This window comes from Tachysurus vachellii, chromosome 14 (assembly GCF_030014155.1).
Source record: "Tachysurus vachellii isolate PV-2020 chromosome 14, HZAU_Pvac_v1, whole genome shotgun sequence".
Lineage (NCBI taxonomy): Eukaryota > Metazoa > Chordata > Actinopteri > Siluriformes > Bagridae > Tachysurus > Tachysurus vachellii.
In genome coordinates this window covers 18113472-18133471 of record NC_083473.1, presented here as the reverse complement: position 1 = coordinate 18133471, position 20000 = coordinate 18113472, and the positions used below count along the sequence as shown (strand labels likewise).

The window sequence follows — 20000 nt, the reverse complement described above, 5'->3', positions numbered from 1 at the left end:
CCATTTTAAACCTTTAGATAAAGGAAGCATGCCTTCAGACAGCATCAGCATATAATCATACTCACTCAGCCGAACACAGATGAAAGACACACTCTCTCACACACACACTCTTCTTCTTAATGCTGTGTGTGTGTGTGTGTGTGTGTGTGTGTGTGTGTGTGTGTGTGTGTGACATATCACCATACCAGACACCTAATCCCCTTTTCCTTAAACATTGTTCCAACATCATACGAGAGGTTTTGGGGTCGTTTCTACTCACACAATCTGAACTGCGCTTCTCTTCCACAGCGTGTTTTCTTTTCAGCACAGCTGGGAGATCTGCAGGAAGAAGAGAAAGCCTTAATGCATTCACAGAGCATCCATCAAAAAAAAAAAAAAGCTAATACATTCTGCTTAATGCTTTTACGAGGCAAAATGTCTGTGTAATGATGCTGGGAAAAGCGTGAGATTTACGACACGTTCATTAGCAAAGCTCTGCTTCAGGGTTTAAATCGAAATCAGTGAATGTATTAGATATCTGCACTTTTTATTAGAAAATGTGACAAAATCTGCATCACCTGGATGAGAGGAGCTGGGACGCATTCAGAGGATTTTGGAAAAGCTGAAAATGCAGAAATATTTACACGCTGGCTGACTGACACTCATCACTCTCACAACCTCACAATCCCACCCTCACAATCCCACCCTCACAACCCCACCCTCACAATCCTACAATCCCACCCTCACAATCCCACCCTCACAACCTCACAACCCCACCCTCACAATCCTACAATCCCACCCTCACAATCCCACCCTCACAACCTCACAATCCCACACTCACAACCTCACAATCCCACCCTCACAACCTCACAAACCCACCCTCACAACCTCACAATCCCACCCTCACAATCCCACCCTCACAACCCCACCCTCACAATCCTACAATCCCACCCTCACAATCCCACCCTCACAACCTCACAATCCCACACTCACAACCTCACAAACCCACCCTCACAATCCCACTCTCACAACCCTACAATCCCACCCTCACAACCTCACAAACCCACCCTCACAATCCCACAATCTCACCCTCACAACCTCACAAACCCACCCTCACAACCTCACAGTCCCACCCTCACAACCTCACAACCCCACTCACCCTCACAACCCCACCCTCACAACCTCACAATCCCACAATCTCACCCTCACAACCTCACAAACCCACCCTCACAACCTCACAGTCCCACCCTCACAACCTCACAACCCCACTCACCCTCACAACCCCACCCTCACAACTTCACAATCCCACCCTCACAACCCCACCCAACCTCACAATCCCCTCACAACCCCACCCACCCTCACAACCCCATCCTCACAAGCCCGCCCACACGTCCCCTTTAATACCACCCCCACCCTCAATCCCACTGCATTCCTCATATGTGCTTAAAAAAAGGAAACCGTCAAAAATATTTTTGAAAAATCTCAGAAAAATGAATAAGTGATGTAGGGAATCTGTTGCAGTACTGACATGATGACTCACTTTCTGTGTGTGTGTGTGTGTGTGTGTGTGTGTGAGAGAGAGAGTGAGAGAGAGAGAGAGAGATACGAGTGTGTGTGCTTTTTAATGGTGCTGGTAAGCAGTTAATATAAACTGTGCTCTAAACCACCAACCTAGTTATTACAGGAACTTCACACACACCCAGTCGCACACAAACACACACAATGCCTCTGGAATCTTCACTCATTTACCATCTGTCTGTCTTTCTCACTTCCCTTCCTCTATTTGTCTCTTTCTCCCTTATTTCCGCTCTACAACAGCTACAGACGCAGAATTACAATCTACTCGTGTGTAAAAACTACAAACCAAGTTGCCCTTGAATTGAATCTGAATTGACGCTGCGAGCAGGACATGTTTTTAAACCCTACTGTTGAGGACTAACAAAGGTTTTCTCGAGTTGGTTCCGTTTCCCATAAAAGAAACCAAACAGCAACTGAAACTACTGAGACATTAATGAAGATAATGCAACCAGTAGATGGATGAAGACCAGCAGTTCTCACGTTACACAGACGATTATACGTTAAGCTCGGCTTCGCTCACGAAATAAAACGATTGACAAAGCAGAAGAAGCGCAAAGTCATAGAGGCGGTGTGGACAAATATAAAATCAGATTTGTGCGCAATTCGTTCTGCTAAAACATTTTCACGGTCTAGAGGAAAAAAGATGGAGTGAACGCGGTGAGACCTTCGGCAGGTGATTAGAAGTCTCTGATGCAGGCGTTTTACCTACCAGCCTTCCGTTAGCGTTTAAATCTCATTTATTAATGAAACCTGACAGCGCTCGCTTGCTTCACCTCAGCAGATTGTGGGAATGTAAGTGACCTGTCACCATGTTGTCCGATTCAGTGTCTGCCTCAAACCCTGAACAGACGAGCTGCGCAAATTTCTAACGCAGGAGGTTTGTGAATACGTCTCGCTCTTCTACAGTGAAGGATTTATAAAGGAGGCTTTTCCTACAGGTCTGGAACACGCACACACACACACACGCACGCACACACACGCGCACACACACACACGCACGCACACACACACGCACACTAACCCACCTTTCTCACCGTATTCTCCTCCATCTCTCTGTTCTTTTGTGCTTTCCGTCTCTCAGAGCGCCACAGATTTATTACACAACAAACAGGATTGACATAGGAAGTGATTCGCTGCTTCAGTTATAAAACTGCTGCAGTATTTATAGGTTTAGTATTTTATTAAAAAAAAATAATAATAAAGTTTTTCCCAAAAGCTGAAGTGATACATTAATAGCTTCGAATAACTATTAAACATTTAATAGTTTAATTAAATGAGTAAAAGACATCATTCACACAAACCTCCTGCATGCTTCAAACCTGTAACAAACTCATTTAACATTTTTCAGTAAATTAGTTCTTCTGGTTGAAAAATGATCATGACACGTTTTGGGTGACCGAATAAAATCCTGCGTCGTTGTCCGTCACTCATCTGTGTTTAACGTGTCAGCACAAAATCATTAGTCACTTCATATAATCCTGCAACACAACACCACCATCATCTCTCTGTTTCTCCTCCCTAACTATATGGAACACACGCACACACACAGACACACACACGCGCGCACACGCGCACACACACAGATCTGCTCTGCCCTCCAGAAGAGCTGCACATTTCATCTGGCGCAGGATCTTTTTGCCGGTTGCTAGGAAAGGGGCTCTGACCGGAAAGTACGCATGAATAGTTGTGACAAAACTGGGCACCACTGATGATAATAATAATAATAATAATAATAATAATAATAATAATAATAATAATAATAATAATAATAATAATAATAATAATAACGCTGCCTTCCTACAGGCAAAATGAAAGAAGCCAGGAGCTGCTGTGCTTGTGGTCAGGACTGAAGTGTCCTCACACTCTCATTAACCAGCATTCAAATGAGGAGAGCAGCGGCACTACAAAACTGTAGGAGAGCTCCAAGAACTCTGTTTGTGTTACTGTAGAGTTAAGGCACACACACACACACACACACACACACACACACACACACACGCTCTCCATGTGGACAGATGAGAAGTAACTTTCCAAACACACCGAGCTAAATTGACCTAGATTAATAATCACTTCCAGCCTTTCACAGGGTTCAGTGTGTGCTTTCAAACACAAACACACACAGAGAGAGAGAGAGAGAGAGAGAGAGAGAGAGATAGAGAGAGAGTGAGATTAGCTCTCAGAGAGAATGATAAATTGTGTAATGGCAGAGCTGCTCTAAAGCATCACCTAATCAGATAGAGAGAGAGAGAGAGAGAGAGAGAGAGAGAGAGAGAGAGAGAGAGAGAGAGAGAGAGAGAGAGAGATACAGAGAGAGAGAGAGAGAGAGAGAGAGACACAGAGTGAGAGAAGCAGGGATAGTGAGCGAGAGAGAGAGAGAGAGAGAGAGAGAGAGAGAGAACAACCTTTTGGGCTCTCAATATCCTTACATTAGCACTCTGCTCTGGTGCTCGCACACCTACAAACACTTTAACGTGCACACACACACACACACACACACACACACACACACACACACACACACACACACACACACACACACGCACAGACTTGAGTGATGCGTTCTAGCAGGGAGGCCAAAGTGTTTACAGGAAATCACGATGCTAAAATCTTCTCCTGCATCTACATCATCCACGTTCCATGTTGCTTCATCTCATTCCAAAAAGACGGAAAGGCCTGAGGTGTGAAACACACACACACACACACACACACACACACACACACACACACTAAACAATAGGGGCAAGAACAGCTTCCGTTCTTCCTTCCTTTATTCCTTCCTTTCTTCTTTCATTCATACATTCCTTCATTCCTCGCTCTCTCTCTCTTTCTTCCTTTGCTTTCTTTCAGTCCAGCAGTTTGGAGCATCATCATGTGAATTAAAAGTGGCTCATAAACAGGAAGCACAGAAACGAATGCACTGTGGGGCCAAACGTTGACACACCTGACTGACATCCGGCCCAAAATATAATCACTTAACCAAACTGCTGGTTTTTTCCAATTCAAAAGGTCACAGACTATTTCAGTACCAATAAAAGGGCAGGTAAAGGAGTGTTCCTTCGTTTTCAGTTCGAAGACAATAGAGTTGTCTTCTAAATCAGTGATGCTATTAAATAGTTACATTTTTAATATTACATGATAAAAAAAACATTCACTGTGACAGAAAGCAATAGATTCTATACACAGGGAAGCAAAAATCGATTTTCTTCCCCGTTCGTGTGTTACGTTCGGGTGGAGAGCTGCTGTCTGTCTCGTTTTTGAGTTGATAACGTGTACAAAATGTACAACAGTGTTTCTGTGGAGCTTCATAGTATGTGCAGTGTGTTATAACAGTCATACTAGAGGAGATCTGTCTTGTAGCCATGAGATACCTCCTTAGGAATCTGGCTGTGTGTGTGTGTGTGTGTGTGTGTGTGTGTGTGTGTGTGTGTGTGTGTGCGCGCGTGTGTGTGTTTGAGAGAGGGAGAGAAAGTACAAAGATAAAGATTGAGGTGTTTTCTGAATTACATCATATAACATTTCCATCTGCTGTATTTTCAGGACCTGGGCTTTGCCATGATTACAGCAAAGAAAGAGAAGAGGTGATGTTTTTTTTATTGAGCACAATATTTGGGGGTTGGAGTGAGCTCACTCGAGAGAGGTTTGGGCATCGTGCCTACTGTGCTAATGATCATCGCTGTGCAAAAGTTTTTCTAAATCCATGCAGTGCAAAATCAGCATCGCAGCGTCTGGTTTAAGTACCTGGTCAGTGAGTCTCTCAAACTCCACCAGGACCTGAAAAGGCTTCTGTAATTATTCTTGTACTTACAGGAACTTCAAATTCTCCTAAACGTTTTCCTGTGTAGAAACTCCACGTGCAATAATTTCTAAGTGCTACTATATCCATTCATTTTTAATGCCCATGAAATAATATTGAAGGTAAATATGGAAAAAGCTGCTGAGCCCTCACGCTGTCCCGTAACCTGTTCCTGTCCTTAGCCTTAGCCAAACATGCTGTTGTGCACGATAACCAAACGTCTCGTCTCCACCATGTTCTTGTCTGCCAGATACCCGTTGCAGAACTTCTCTGGTTTGTTCAGAAGCATCTCTGTAAACCTCCGTTCTCTAGGAGAAGAATTACTTGTTCAATTTTTGTCTGATGGTGCGGTCATGAACGTAAACATTTAACTAAAGCTACATGAGGCAGCGGTCAGGTTTTTCTTTACATCTCAGAGCATTAGATGATGGTCTGGATGTGTTTGTAAACAGTCTCTCACTGTACCACGGTGATCTCCATTTTACATGGTTTGGAGATGGCCTTCTAACCCTTTTCAGATTAACGAGCAGGACCAGGTTCTTCTCTAAGGTCCTCACTGATATCTGTTCTTCTTGGTATGATGTAAACATTCACTTAAATGCTCCAGAACACCAAACCGCATTCAAGATCTGCATTCATAATGGTCTTCTTAATGGTTTAACTCCTCTTCCTCTTCCTACTAGTTATTCCCTTAATGACGTTAGCAATTAGACACACTTATTTTCCACCAGCAGGTTTCTGAATGTTACTGAAGGACGCCATATTGAGATCGGCTGCGAGTTCACATGGGATTGAAGAACTGAACTGAAAGCAGGTTTACTTTTTTCTTTGTCCCATGACTGTATTGCCTTCCTGAGTTTGTTGAGCATTATTACCATAACAACCTCACTTATTATCTTAACAGCATCCAGACCAATTAGGTCACCGAGCAAACTTTACACTGAGCCGTTCCAGGGATGCAAGTCATTTATGGGGAAGAGAGAGTGAGAGAGAGCTGAGTCCTAATTTGTTGATCTGTAACCATGTTCATCATCACACATCCATCTATCGTCTGGTGCACAAGGTAGGTGGATGCCCAGGACGGGGTGCCAACTCGATGCAGGGCATGATCACACTCACTCGTTCACACTAACGCACGTCTCTAGACCGGGCAGAGAAACCCAGAGAGCCAGGAAGAAGCCCCTGAAGTACAAGAAAGGGTGGAGGCAGGAATCAAATCCCCAACCCTGGAGGTGTGATGAAAACCACTAAGCCACCTTTGCCCCCATGTTAATCTCCTTTAACTAGGGTTGGGAACCGGTTCTGTTTTTTAACAGGAACCGGAACCGCGCGGAATTTTTAAGTTTCGGTTCCAAACGCAGTTCCGATGCGATGACGGGCAAAGCGCTGGGAGCGGTCACTTTAAATAGCCATGTATTACATCATGAAGATTAATTGTTTTACAGTCATGCAACCAAATTAACGCAGTTTACAACAGAAATCAGTCACTCGTGCTGCTGTGCTGAGGTACGCTTTGTGTTAAACATGTCTAAAAAAGTCTAAAGTTTGGATTCATTTCCAAAGCTACAACAATGAAACAAATCTCCCCCCTCTGAGAGGGTTTTCTCCACAGCTGGAGATACAGTAAGCCAGGAAAGGTCTCGTCTTCTCCCAGAGAAAGCAGACATGTTAATGTTTCTTCAGAAAAATTGCTAACTGTTTTGCTAAGTTGTAATTCTGGATGTTAAATTTGATGTTGGATTTATTTACATTTAAATCGATATGAATTGAAATGCTCTGTTTAAAATATTTAAAGAGTGATTAATAAACACAAATGGAATTGTTTAAATATTGTGCATTCGTAAGGCAGAACTGGAACCGGAACCGGAAAATTTCTTTTGATACCCAAACCTACCTTTAACTGAAACATTAATCTGTTTTTTAAGACTTCGACACAAACAATGTTTGACACAGGTCTAGTTGCAAAGCGCGTTACCTCAGAAATCCATCTTGTAACATCTGTGGCCTGTTGAACGGAGATGTACCAACAGAAACACTTGTTACCATGAAGTGTTTTTATTTTGGTAACACTGATGTGCTCAAAATGTTAATTCCTAGTGCACAGCATGAATTAATAACCCAGCTTTTATTAAAAGCCTGTAGTAAACTCCAGGCTTATAGCTTGGAACATGTTTGGGCATGTCCATATGCCTCTGACCGTGGTCATGAGAAACGAGCCCTCACACCCCTTCCAGCGGTTTGAGCTCCCACACCCACACATCACTACATTCTTCAGTGTACACAGTGTGTGCGTTTGGACGTGCTTCCACATCCGGAAAACGTACCCACTCTGCCTCCTACACACAAACGTCAAGAGGAACCTCATGGTTCTTACACGTCCTTAACGACGTTAGCCGGCCAGCAGAAGCTAGCAGAAGAAGTTTATTCGGATAAAATACACACCCACCTGGGACTTGACTGGCGTGAGAGCAAAAATGTTCCTTATGATCCTTAAAACTTTACCTAAAGGATAAAAAACAATGGTGAAAGGAGAACCTCCACCATGTGGTGAGACCTGCTTTCATTTAAAACACATCAGTTACCTCGGTCTGGGCAGAGCAGAGCGCAGCAGTGCATCCTTGCCTTACTCTTTACAGCCCATTGCATAAATCTCTCATCATGCAGAGAGAGAGAGAGAGAGAGCGAGAGAGAGAGCGAGAGAGAGAGAGAGAGAGAGCGAGAGAGAGAGCGAGAGAGAGCGAGAGCATGAAAAACACTATATAAGGTCTTTGTTTCTTGACACTAAAAGACTGTTTACTCTTTGCTTTCCTTCAGCTCTCCTTTTTAAGACAACTCCTAGTGAAGCTCCTTCATATCCTCTGGAGAGAACTGTGAGAGGAGACGTACTACATTACGGGTTGCTCGATTGTGACTGAATTTTAAAAAGGTCCGTCACCCAGGACATTCTCTTGTACATTTCGTCCGTTTTGAGACGTGGCTCGTGATAACCACGACAACGGCAGACATTCTTAAGACACAAAGATCATCTGTTGTGTGTGAAATCGCTAAATAGGTCACGATCACACATGGAAACTTGACTGATCTGGTGTTTCAGCTCCAGCGTGCCGTCTAGCCAACGCAATTACCACCAAGCAAAACAAATATTTTTCAGACAGATCGGGAGCCGAGCGGCACAATCAATCTTATAAGAGAGGATCTTACGTTACAGTAACCTTTACCTTTGAGAAGACTGCAGACGTGGATACAAAAGTTTTTGGTCACTCCCTGAGCTAGTGGTCAGGATCTCCAGAGTTTCTGCTTTTGGTTAATTTCCTGTAATTTCACACACCTGGGTACCCAGAAGTCCTTACATCTTTTGAATCTCTCCATCTTCTGTGTAATTCAGAGCCATGTTCCACGAATTGCTTTCACGTCTCGTACTACCGGATATGCCCCTTCGTGGATGTCCGTGCCTTTGACTACAGAATAACTCCCTGTGTCAGTTATCAGAGCAAGGACTCACATCATGGACACTCAACTTCCCATGGAACCAACCAGCACTATGGGTTCAGTTTCCCGCAGATGCTAAATTGTTAAAATTAGCTCCTACACTTCCACAGCTTGGGGGAACTTGGGAAGCATCTGTGTAGCTTCAGAAGCTATGAAGGGAGTCTACATGAAAGTCAGTGCATGAAACTCCAGGTGGACTGGGTTGTAAGCGACCACCCCAAGGTCTTGCCTGGGGTATGATGGTCTGGTTCTCTAGCACACACTCCAGCTATGTGCTGCTCACATTACCTAAAACGACAACCTTTGTAATCCTTTACATTTTCCTTGTAAAGTCTTGCCACCTAAAAAATAATCTCAGACCCCCAACTAACCTTCAGAGACCCCCAAATCAAAGGATGTGGTAGACCATGTCAAATTAAATGCATTTATGGATCCCTGGCCTCTAGAGAAGGGGGGGAAAAAAAAAACATTCTGCGACACGCTGGAGGTCAAGCTAAGTGTCTGGAAAGATTACAGAGAAGTCGCCATCTCTAACAAGAGCATGTTGACCAGGCCAGGTCAAAGGTCACTGTATTGTAAACACAAAGGCTTATCGTATGAGACGAAGGTTTTTTTTCAAATGTACCAGAATTACATGCCACTTGTTCGATGAATTTCAATAAAGTCGAAATGCTGCGATTTATAGCACAAAAAAACCCCGACATCGATGGAAAAATAACAACAGTCCACGATGAAAGGAAAAGCAAATAAACCGTGACTGAGGAGAGACATCAGGAGAACTGAGAATGTTGTGGTGAAGGTATTATACTTTGTTATTCAGTCTGATTCTATCTACTCAAACACAGACCCACGCTCCTTCACCCAGCCCAAGTCGACTTCAGAGGAAAACCGTGTCGTCCCTGGCACAGAGACGTTACATAACAGCTCCCTCTGTGACTAACAGACAGCACATTTCTAAAGTTCGGGCCTAAACATATCCATCAGTCAAACCTTTATGATGTTCAGAGCTCCCAGGTTCCTGCCCTGCTGTTTTTAATACCTTCTCATCAACTTCTTTGCAACTCGGTGGAACCTCCGTATTTAATTGAAGCTGTTAGACGACCCCCTCATTCGAGCTCGAGGTCCCAGAAGACGCCAGAATCCTTCTCGGCAGACGAAAACGTTTCGAAACCCGATACAGCGTTTAAAAGGATATCGCCTCAGCTACATAGTTCTGGCAATGCCGACGTGAACCATCCTGTTACTGTGCTGTTGTAACGTATGTGTTCTTCTCTTCAGAGTCGTTAAAGGAGGTCGGTGGGGTTTTTATTAAAAAAAAAAAAAAAAACACGTTCTAATTTCAACCTACACAAGCATGAAATCGAACACAAAAGTCACTAAACACTTTTCAGTTTGCAAAGCTTTATTTAGCAGCATTACTGATACCTGAAGATTAATTTGAATGAGTAACAAACAGCTTCGACAAATGAACATGTTTTACTGGGTTGCAAGCATGAACACGTCAGCTAATTTCACACAGTAAAGTTACAGAATCCCAAATGGCTTCAGGTTCTCTATATACAGTATGTTCACTACACAGGGTAGAACAGGACATGACAGTGTATTGTAAGCACAAGAACCACAATACCACCACCAACCAGTCTGGATTTTCATTTCATACACCCTCTCAGAAGCGCGACACACACACACACACACACACACACACACACACTCCCTTTGTCTAGACCGAGACCCTGTCCAGAGCCTGTTGTGTCCACATCCATCTCCTGATACACTGTGAATGATCTGTTCTATAAAAATATCCAATGCATTCCTTTCATTCTCTCTCCCTCTTACACAGAGACACACACACGCACAGAGACACACACACGCACAGAGACACACACACGCACAGAGACACACACACGCACAGAGACACACACACGCACAGAGACACACACACGCACAGAGACACACACACGCACAGAGACACACACACGCACAGAGACACACACACACACAGAGACACACACACGCACAGAGACACACACACACACACAGAGACACACACACACAGACACACACACAGAGACACACACACAGAGACACACACAGAGACACACACACAGAGACACACACACACACACAGAGACACACACACACACACAGAGACACACACACACACACACAGAGACACACACACACACACACAGAGACACACACACACACACAGAGACACACACACACACAGAGACACACACAGACACACACACACACACAGAGACACACACAGACACACAGACACACACACACACAGACACACACACACAGACACACACACACACAGACACACACACACACAGACACACACACACACAGACACACACACACACACACAGACACACACACACAGACACACACACACAGACACACACACACACAGACACACACACACACAGACACACACACACACAGACACACACACACACAGACAGACACACACACAGACAGACACACACACAGACACACACACAGACACACACACACAGACACACACACACAGACACACACACACAGACACACACACACAGACACAAACACACAGACACACACACACACAGACACACACACACAGACACACACACACACAGACACACACACACAGACACACACACACAGACACACACACACACAGACACACACACACAGACACACACACACAATCCCAAAAGGGGAGGCTGAAGTTCACAGTGACCTTTATAAACTCCTAAAACTTTGAGTGATTAAGAGAAAGTCTTTCTGTTTGTTCTTTCTTGTGCTACCACAATACTTCAAAGCACGATATTTAACTGCTATACTAGTGCGCAGGTTCGGTCAGATCAGATGGGATTAGTTGCACTTGGGAAGCAGACAGACGAGCCGCACGTGACTGCAGTAAAAATCGGCGGATAGACGCACACAAGCTTCGCTCCTCTAAGATTCCTCTAAATTTATTATAATTACCACAGCGACGAGACGTCCTGACAGGAAACATGGGGGACGTTCAAAACGGAACCGTTACTTTTCTTGCACGGGGACCATTTAAGACGTGACACAGCACACATTCTACTGGAACTTTTTTCTGGAAGCCAGACTGGAAAAAGTGGCACTACGATGACAGCATACACTAAGCATGCGTTTTACTTACGTCATGCTTTTGTCTCATCTCCTACTGAGCACTGCTGCTGACATCCTTAAAAGCGAGGCCAAAACCTATCACCACTTACGAACACGATCCTAATGTGAGGGAATGAGCACAGCCACGTGTTAATAAGCTATGGCCATCGTGTTGAGGCCCTCGGCTGGTCTGCCTGTACATACAGGTGTGTGTTTATCAGAACGCGCAGTGTTTAGTCCAGATATAAACTCTACAGGTGTCGACATGCACACTTAATCAAATGCCTTCAAGAATCGTAAATAATAATAAAATCCCATAATGAAGCGTTTAAAAGAAATCTTGTAATAGACCTTTATTAAAATGTTTTTTGCTCATATTTTAAATAATACACGTTTTATCTTTATGCCCCGTAATACATCAGAAAAGCAGAATATGACAGACGATGCAAATAGCGATGTCGTGATCGTTTATCATGCAGAACCTCATTTGTGCACGAGCACAGGAACAATTCGATTTTTATTCAAATTCTGTGTGACCTACAAACGATGAACGTCTCAGTTCTACACACAGAGCAGTTTATTGGGAACACACCTGTACATCCACTAGCGCGTTCGTGCAGTTAGCCGATCGTGTGGCTGCAGCACAGTTTAGAAAGTCGTGGCAAAATCAGGTCGAACGCTTTGGTTCACGTTCACGTCAAACGTCGGAACAAAAAAGCCCTGCCTATTGCCCCTTTTCCACCGAGGCAGTTTGAGTGCTGGTTCGGAGCCTAATTTAGAACCAGTTCTTTCTTTTTCGATCGCCAAAGCACCGGCCCTGAACCAGGAAAAGTGGTGCTTAAGTAGCACCAAAACGTTGCTGGTCTAGACTTAAAAACTGCTAACATCAGGAGCTGTGGGCGGGGCTACTGTTAGTGCATTTGATAATGTACCTTAAGTATACTAATGTTTAATACACTTTTACTTTACCGCAATATGATACATTATCAGCAGACATAATAGTTGGTAGCTACATGCTAAGGCTAACTTTTTTCTGTGTTAATGATAAAATAACGTTATGTACTTTCTCGATTACAACCTCCGTTAATACAAATTACATGGAGCTGCACGTACACGTGAGATTCGCCGCGTTTGGATGCCAGTGCAGGATCACAAAGCCATGAGCATTAACAGTAAAGCAACAGCCACTGTTGTTGTTGTGTTTGTGTTTGCCGCTGTAAAAAAGTTGGAACCAATTTTGAACCAGCACTAGTGCTAGCTCTGAACCAGCACCCGGTTCTTTTTGGTGGAAAAGGGGCATCTGGGACTTGGCATGGTGGTTGATGTCAGATAGGCTGGTTAGTGAGCGAGATCGGATGGAAGAAAACATCAAAACTTGAGGTGGAGGAGCTCCAACACCAGAAGACCACGTCAGGTTCCACACAACTGTCAGACAGTAATAGGAATCTGAGGCTACAGTGGGCACCTACACTGGACAGACTGGGGGGAAAAAAAAAAAGAAGACCCGGCACCAGCAATCGTGCCAGAGTCAAAATCACTGAGCTCATATTTTTGCCCCATTCTGATGGTCGATGTGAATATTAACTGAAGCCAAATGATCGGCTGATTAGATAAGTGCAGTGAATGAGTCGGTGTTCCTACTAGAAAAAGTGCTCAATGTAAAAGTAGATCATTTATAATAACAGGATCAAATACATGACACGGTATTAGTTCTGCTCTATTGCCAGTTCGCCGTGTTCTGAAAATGACGCCAGGAAAATTAAAGACTTGTTTTTTCTCCTGCATTTGAGGCTGATAAAAAGCCTTAAGTAAGATTTTGATAAGAACAAGCAAGAACTCTTTCCGTTAGCGGAAATCTTCACAATGGCCATAATGCTGTTTATTTAGATTACTAAACCTGCATTCATCTACAGACAGCGGTTGTGACACATGGTGGTGTTTAACATCTACTTCAAATAGGTTTTTTTTAAGTATTATTTTATCAGTCACGGCCGTGTCGTCGTGCTGTGGAACAGGGAATAGAACCTCTTTGGCTCTATACACTAGACTGCAGTGGGTCCACAGGAAGGCGCGTCATGGTGAGTGCAGCCACCCGTGGAAATGGCCAATGTGTTTGTACTTGGCAGTAATTACAGTTTGGTAGACTCCCAAGCTCCTAAGGCCTCTCCCTCGCTCTCTCTCTCGCTCTCTCTCTCTCTCTTTCATACACACACAATGCTGAACATCCAACCGCAACACGAATCATGCCCCTGTACTGCAAATCAGAGCAACCGTTAGCAATGACCTCTTTGTCTGGATGGATTTACGGCACAGCCTACGCACATAATTAAAGCTTAACAAGTCCTGTTGTAATTTGCCCAATTCCTTTGCTAATAAGTTCCTCCAGAACAAATGACCGCAGGATGTCCAAGAGAGTCCTACATTTAATCCCATAGTCATGAGTATGTTTAGGAAAGAGGGACTGCTCATTGTGCGGCTTATTAAGACAGAGCAGGAATGACAGAGTCACATGACTGGTGCAGAGCCAAAGGGAACAGCAGGAAACATGTACAAGACAGTGTCAGAACACACACACACACACACTTTTTTCTCTCCTTCTTAAACACACACCTACAAATTCCACCTGTCCATCCAAACACAGAAACCAGACTTGGAGCGCATAACTAGTGCCAGGAAAAAACACACACACATACTCTTACACACTCTTTTAGACACACACACACACACACACACACACAGAGAGAGAGAGAGAGAGAGAGAGAGAGAGAGAGAGACAGATTCCTAAGGAGGTATCTCATGGCCACAAGACAGAGCTCCTCTAGCTACTTCCTGTTTGGCACCGAGGCTTAATGACTCGACATTTTCTCTCTTGGTTGGCGGCCATAGTCGGAAATCTTTGCCCTAACCCGGCTGCGTGTGGTTCCAGCTTCATTTTCTGTCGTCGCTTCCTAATACGCATTATCTACAGTGAAACCTGCTCAGCCTGACAATGATGACCACAAGGGCTGGAGGGAAAAAAATCAATTCGGTTACAAAAGATTGTCCAGTAAGGTCATCCTTAAGATGTCACCATCTAAAGGAACTCCACTTCCAGCGATTGCAATGTTTCAGAGGTTATGCTGTGCTTTTCAGTGATTTATAGAATTAACGCTGTGGAGCCTAACTGCATGTTTTACTTTGATAAACAAAACACTTTTGAAATCAGTTTCTAAGTAAGTCTAAGGTTGTACAGTATGGCGGAGCCTCGCCACATGGCTGTAACCATGGTAACGTATATCAAATATTACAACGAGTGCATTAATATGAACGTCATTTACGTTACAGACAGAACTACCGTCTGAGCTGTGACGATGTGCAAAATTATGCCGACCTTCAGACCAATCGGATTCAAGACCCGCCTCCTCACGTTGACCATCACGCCGCCTTTATACTGCTGTTGCGTCGGTCAGCCTTGTGCTCGGCTCTTCGTCAGTTAACAGTTAGTGTTTAATCTGTCATGAACTCAGAAATGACGCTGACCTGTTAGTTCATTAGGAGCTCTTGGTTACAAAATTCTACTCGACTATAAACTGTTGTAGAAAGGACATTATTTCCTGTCCAGTGTCCCCCAAATGAGGATGAGGTTCCCTTCTGGGTCTGGTTCCTCTCAAGGTTTCCTCCTCGCCACCATCATCACCTCAGGTTTGATCATTGGGGATAAATAATCGTTTAATTTTTAATTTTACAATTTTTATTCTGTTCCTATACTTCTATAAAGCTGCTCTGAGACAACGTCCATTGTTACACAGCTAACCTGAAGGGTTTTGTCCCGTGACACTGAACACCCTCGAGTCTTTATCCAATTGGATGTTAAATGCATGTGTATTAAAGACAGTAATTCATCCAAAAACAGCATGTGTGTGCTATTTATTAGGACCTTCAAGAAGAGGAAATGTAACAAAGGAAACAAACACGCAATTCTGTTTTTAATAAAGGATTTCAACTAAATATCAGAGCTTGTGTGGCAAACCCCTACGAAAGCTTATCCTCTACACGTAATCCCACCCACTGCTGTTTCCCTGCCAACTACAGCTGTAGCGCCCACAACTTCACATGACCTGTTCACCACCTACACACATCCACACACCCACACAAACTCTGCTGGCATTCTGCAGAGCTTTCTCTAATGCATCATTCTCAGACAGACATCACACACACACACACTCTCCTACACCCCGTCTATTACACATAAAGCCGAGACCAAAAGTTACTGACAAAAGTCATTTTGGGTCTAAAGCTCTTTCCGAACTATATCCAAGAGACAAATGTTTCAGCTTTAAATTTACTATAATCAAATTTCAGCCTTCCACAAGCTTCACACTCAGTACCTGCTCATTCCCCTGACAGAGCTGGTGGGAATCGGTAGCATCATGTGGGTGTCCTTTCTCAGACACTTGCTCAGTTCAGTCCACAATGATGCTACCACCCCTGTGCTTCACAGCTGTTCTCTGGCATGAACCCCTTTTTTCATGACCAAACAGTCCGATTTTTGTCCTCCAAAACGCCAGGGCCTCTATTCATTTCTTCATGAATGACAGACAATTCTTCACGCAAAGAGTTTCTCCTACTGACAAAATTCTAAGAAAAATCTTAGAAATGTGGGCATTTCCCCCTCAGAATTAAAGAGAAGATCTTAGTAAAGATAAAAGCTATTCATAAAGCATCTTAACCTTTAAAAGAGCTCAGAAGGCCAAAAAGTGTTAGGAGTAGTGAGGAGGACTTTTAAGAGCTTTGAAGCTAGGGTCTCCGTTGTTTGAGAAATGCCTCAGAAAACTGTGTTGGGCCGCCAAACTAAACAAAAACAAAACTAACGTGTAGCCAATGAGCAGAAAGGGGCGTGTCTTGTCAATATGGACGGATAGAGTGTTCAGCGCGCATGTGTGACATCAGCAGAAAGCGGTTTTAACATTGACATGGAGGATAAAAACAAAGAAAGAAAGCGAAGAAAGGCTTACGATAAGGCAAGAAGTAGGACGCGTGAAACAGAGCTAAACCTTTCACGGTACAACACACTGTACTACAGAAACACATTTGTATTACCATAGTATTACTCACTGAGTTAATTTATTGATAAAAATTTACCCTTGGTCAGCTGCCCCAGCAGGTTCCTCCGTAATACTTGTCTGGGTTATACTTGGGTTATACTTGTCTGGTGTATGTGTGGGGCGGAGCTATCCAAACAGGGGTGGGACCCATTTGGGTTAGGGGCGTGATTGTTTTGGTGATTTCAAATGTCGACATTGGCTTTCAAACAACAGAGACCCCACCTTTAAGAGTTTCTTCAGCAGAGGAGAAAATGGCCAAAAGGTGAAGAGGAAGAAAAAATCCACTGTGTACAATATTTAATAATATAGTGAGTTAATAAGATGCTACACATTAGATTAGATTTTGTGATCAATCGTATTAAAGATAACATCTCTGAAACGGAGCCGAAATGCCATAGCGGCAGAAATAGTGTCATCTGGGACATTTCTGTGCTGTATCAAAGATGTTTACATTTACATTACATATCGTCGCTGTCGAGCGGAAACCTCGTATGTCCAAATTTGGTCAATTTCATATTTTTTCACATATCGATGCTATTGGTCAGTTCCCACGTGGGTCTGTTATTTTTACAAGTTATTAACCAATCTAAAGTCTTGAAAATAGCTTGAGTGCAAATCTCATAACTCCATTGGACACTTCAACTGTCCACCTCTTCCTCACTCCGCGGGAGAGCTTCACAGCATATTTCTCCTTAATAAGAGTCGCAACGAATCAACACGTCTTCTGAGGTAAATGTCTTCAAAACACTGGGCTCAAAGAAAAAAATAATCTTGACCCCCGCTAGTTCTGGTGCTCGTCTGAGGACAGGAATTTAGCGCAAGACAATCCACTGCAACGCGGAATAAACCCTGTGCACTGCAGATAAGGTACGGCGTTTTTTTAATTTCCTGAAAAATAACGGTTTTGGAGATACGAGGATTCCGCCAGACAGCGACGAAATGTGACATACACGGCTAGCATGTGTTAGCGCATCTCTAATATGATCGGTCACAAACGTAATCCGTACACAATATAGGATCAAATTTCTTACCATAGAGACAAAGTGAAGGCTTATAACATACCCTAGTTTAAAAGCTAAATGTTCTGTCGTCCCTGGGAGTTAAATCTCAGGTTCTTTCCTCAAAACATGCTGTGTCTGGTTGCCCTACACGTTATTTCGATTTTACATGTATTTTGTTTGTACAGATGCTTGTGCTACCTTCTGTTTGGAAACTGTTCCTAAAGAGGAACCAGACATGTGGAGACCAACAACCATTTGTTGCTAAACTCTTGGCTGAGTTGCTTGGATTTAACCCCCCCATGGTATCAAGGGCAAAAAGACACTGGATCTAAAAGGTAGGTCCTTTACAACACAGCTACACTTACACTCCTGATGGACTCCTCGTTATGACAAATGGCCATATTTCAAAAAAAAACAACAACAAAAAAACAAAGTTCATTTCTGGAATCCTTTTTTATCCCTCTTTTAGAGACAGTAAACATATTGTATGTACATTTTTGACCCTGGGGAACTGTGATGTGAATGAAAACTGCTGAAAAAATCATTGCAGTGATTTTAAAATGACCTCGGATGTGATCGATATGAAGAAAAAAAACAAAAGCGAAAGTGTAAAAAACAGATTCAACTTTTTGTCTCAATTTTACGCCACTGCATACGGTTCATTCACACACACCCTATCGGACAGCCTGTAGACCACATAGAGACACACCACAGACACACACACAACATAGACACACACAGGCACACAAAGTTAAACAGAGCTAGAATATGACTCTGACTATTCGGTTTATGTTTTTCAGTGTTTAAACAGAAAGGTTTAACATGCTTTATGCGGTCATTTTGTCCTGAGCTTGTTTTGTAAAGCCGTCAAACAAAAGCATTTATTTGCTTTGCTCGGCCTGCGGGGGATTTGTGGAAAAGCAGCTTGTGTCAAATGAAAGGAATGCTTTTGATCTCTGACCCCACATGCTGCCCTGCCGTCTCATTTTTTCTCCGGCATTTATTTAAAACATGTAAATGTTTATTCCTGCCGATTGCGGCATATCCGTGATATACGAGTCCCTGTCTCACTCATGATCGTCAGCAGTTATCGGTCTGTTCTGAAAACCAAATGCTGCTGATTATGACATGCTGGCCTTCGTAAATAATTCTCACCCTATTGATCTATCGCTTTCCAGAATGGAAAAAAACGGAGGAGAACGATGGGGACTCTATGATTTCTCTGAGTACTCTAATTCTTCACCACACCACCACGAAACTGTTGACAGGATCGAGTCAATAATTCTCAAATAAGTCTTTTCTTGTACCGGGATCCTACTCGGGTAGTTCAGAGTCAGACTTGAGGTGTAGATGAGCAGCGTCTTAAATACACCGTCTTAAAACCCCTAGACACTGCTGGAAACATTGCGACTTCCACCTTTCACCAAGCGTAGTTTTGATCAGCAGTGGGCTTCATTACGTTTCCATGCGCAGTATTGCAAATATTTGTGGGAACCTGTCAATCAAATTCATGTGGTTCTTTCTAAAAAAAAAAAAAAAAAAAGCCTAGTACAGTATAGAACTGTTCAGAGTAGCCCTCTGACCCAAACCCACTGAAAACCTTTGGGATGAATTGGAACACTGACTGAACCCCACTGAACAACATCAGTGTCTGATCTCACAAATGATCTTGTAGCTGAATGATCACTAACCCACACAAATCTAGTGGAAAGTCTTTACAGCCTTGAGAGTGGAGCTTATTATATCTAAAGGAACTAAATCTGGAACGTAATGTTCAACAAGCACGTGTGTGTGTGATGGTCAGGGGTGCACAAACATTTGGCCATATAGTGTGATTGTTCCACATTGTCACTCATTGTAGGAACACTGGAAGCAGAATGTCTCTAAAACACAAACCCAGAATGACTGCAAACGCTATTAATCCATTAGATCATTTCTGAT

At 43.3% G+C, this 20000-nt stretch overlaps 1 protein-coding gene across 2 annotated transcripts in view; it reads right to left on the bottom strand.

The window, feature by feature from the left end:
• peak1 (pseudopodium-enriched atypical kinase 1) overlaps positions 1–20000 on the bottom strand; it is a 64312-nt gene that overhangs the window by 35100 nt on the left and 9212 nt on the right. The window contains exons 1-3 of one of the 2 annotated variants that reach the window (XM_060886238.1): positions 7933–8014; positions 7797–7852; positions 260–318 (exon numbers count right to left, since the gene is read on the bottom strand). The gene's annotated coding sequence lies outside the window, so the exon portion shown is untranslated. Of the gene's footprint in view, positions 1–259; positions 319–7796; positions 7853–7932; positions 8015–20000 lie in introns of those variants that run through there. The other variant, XM_060886237.1, reaches the window with a different exon arrangement.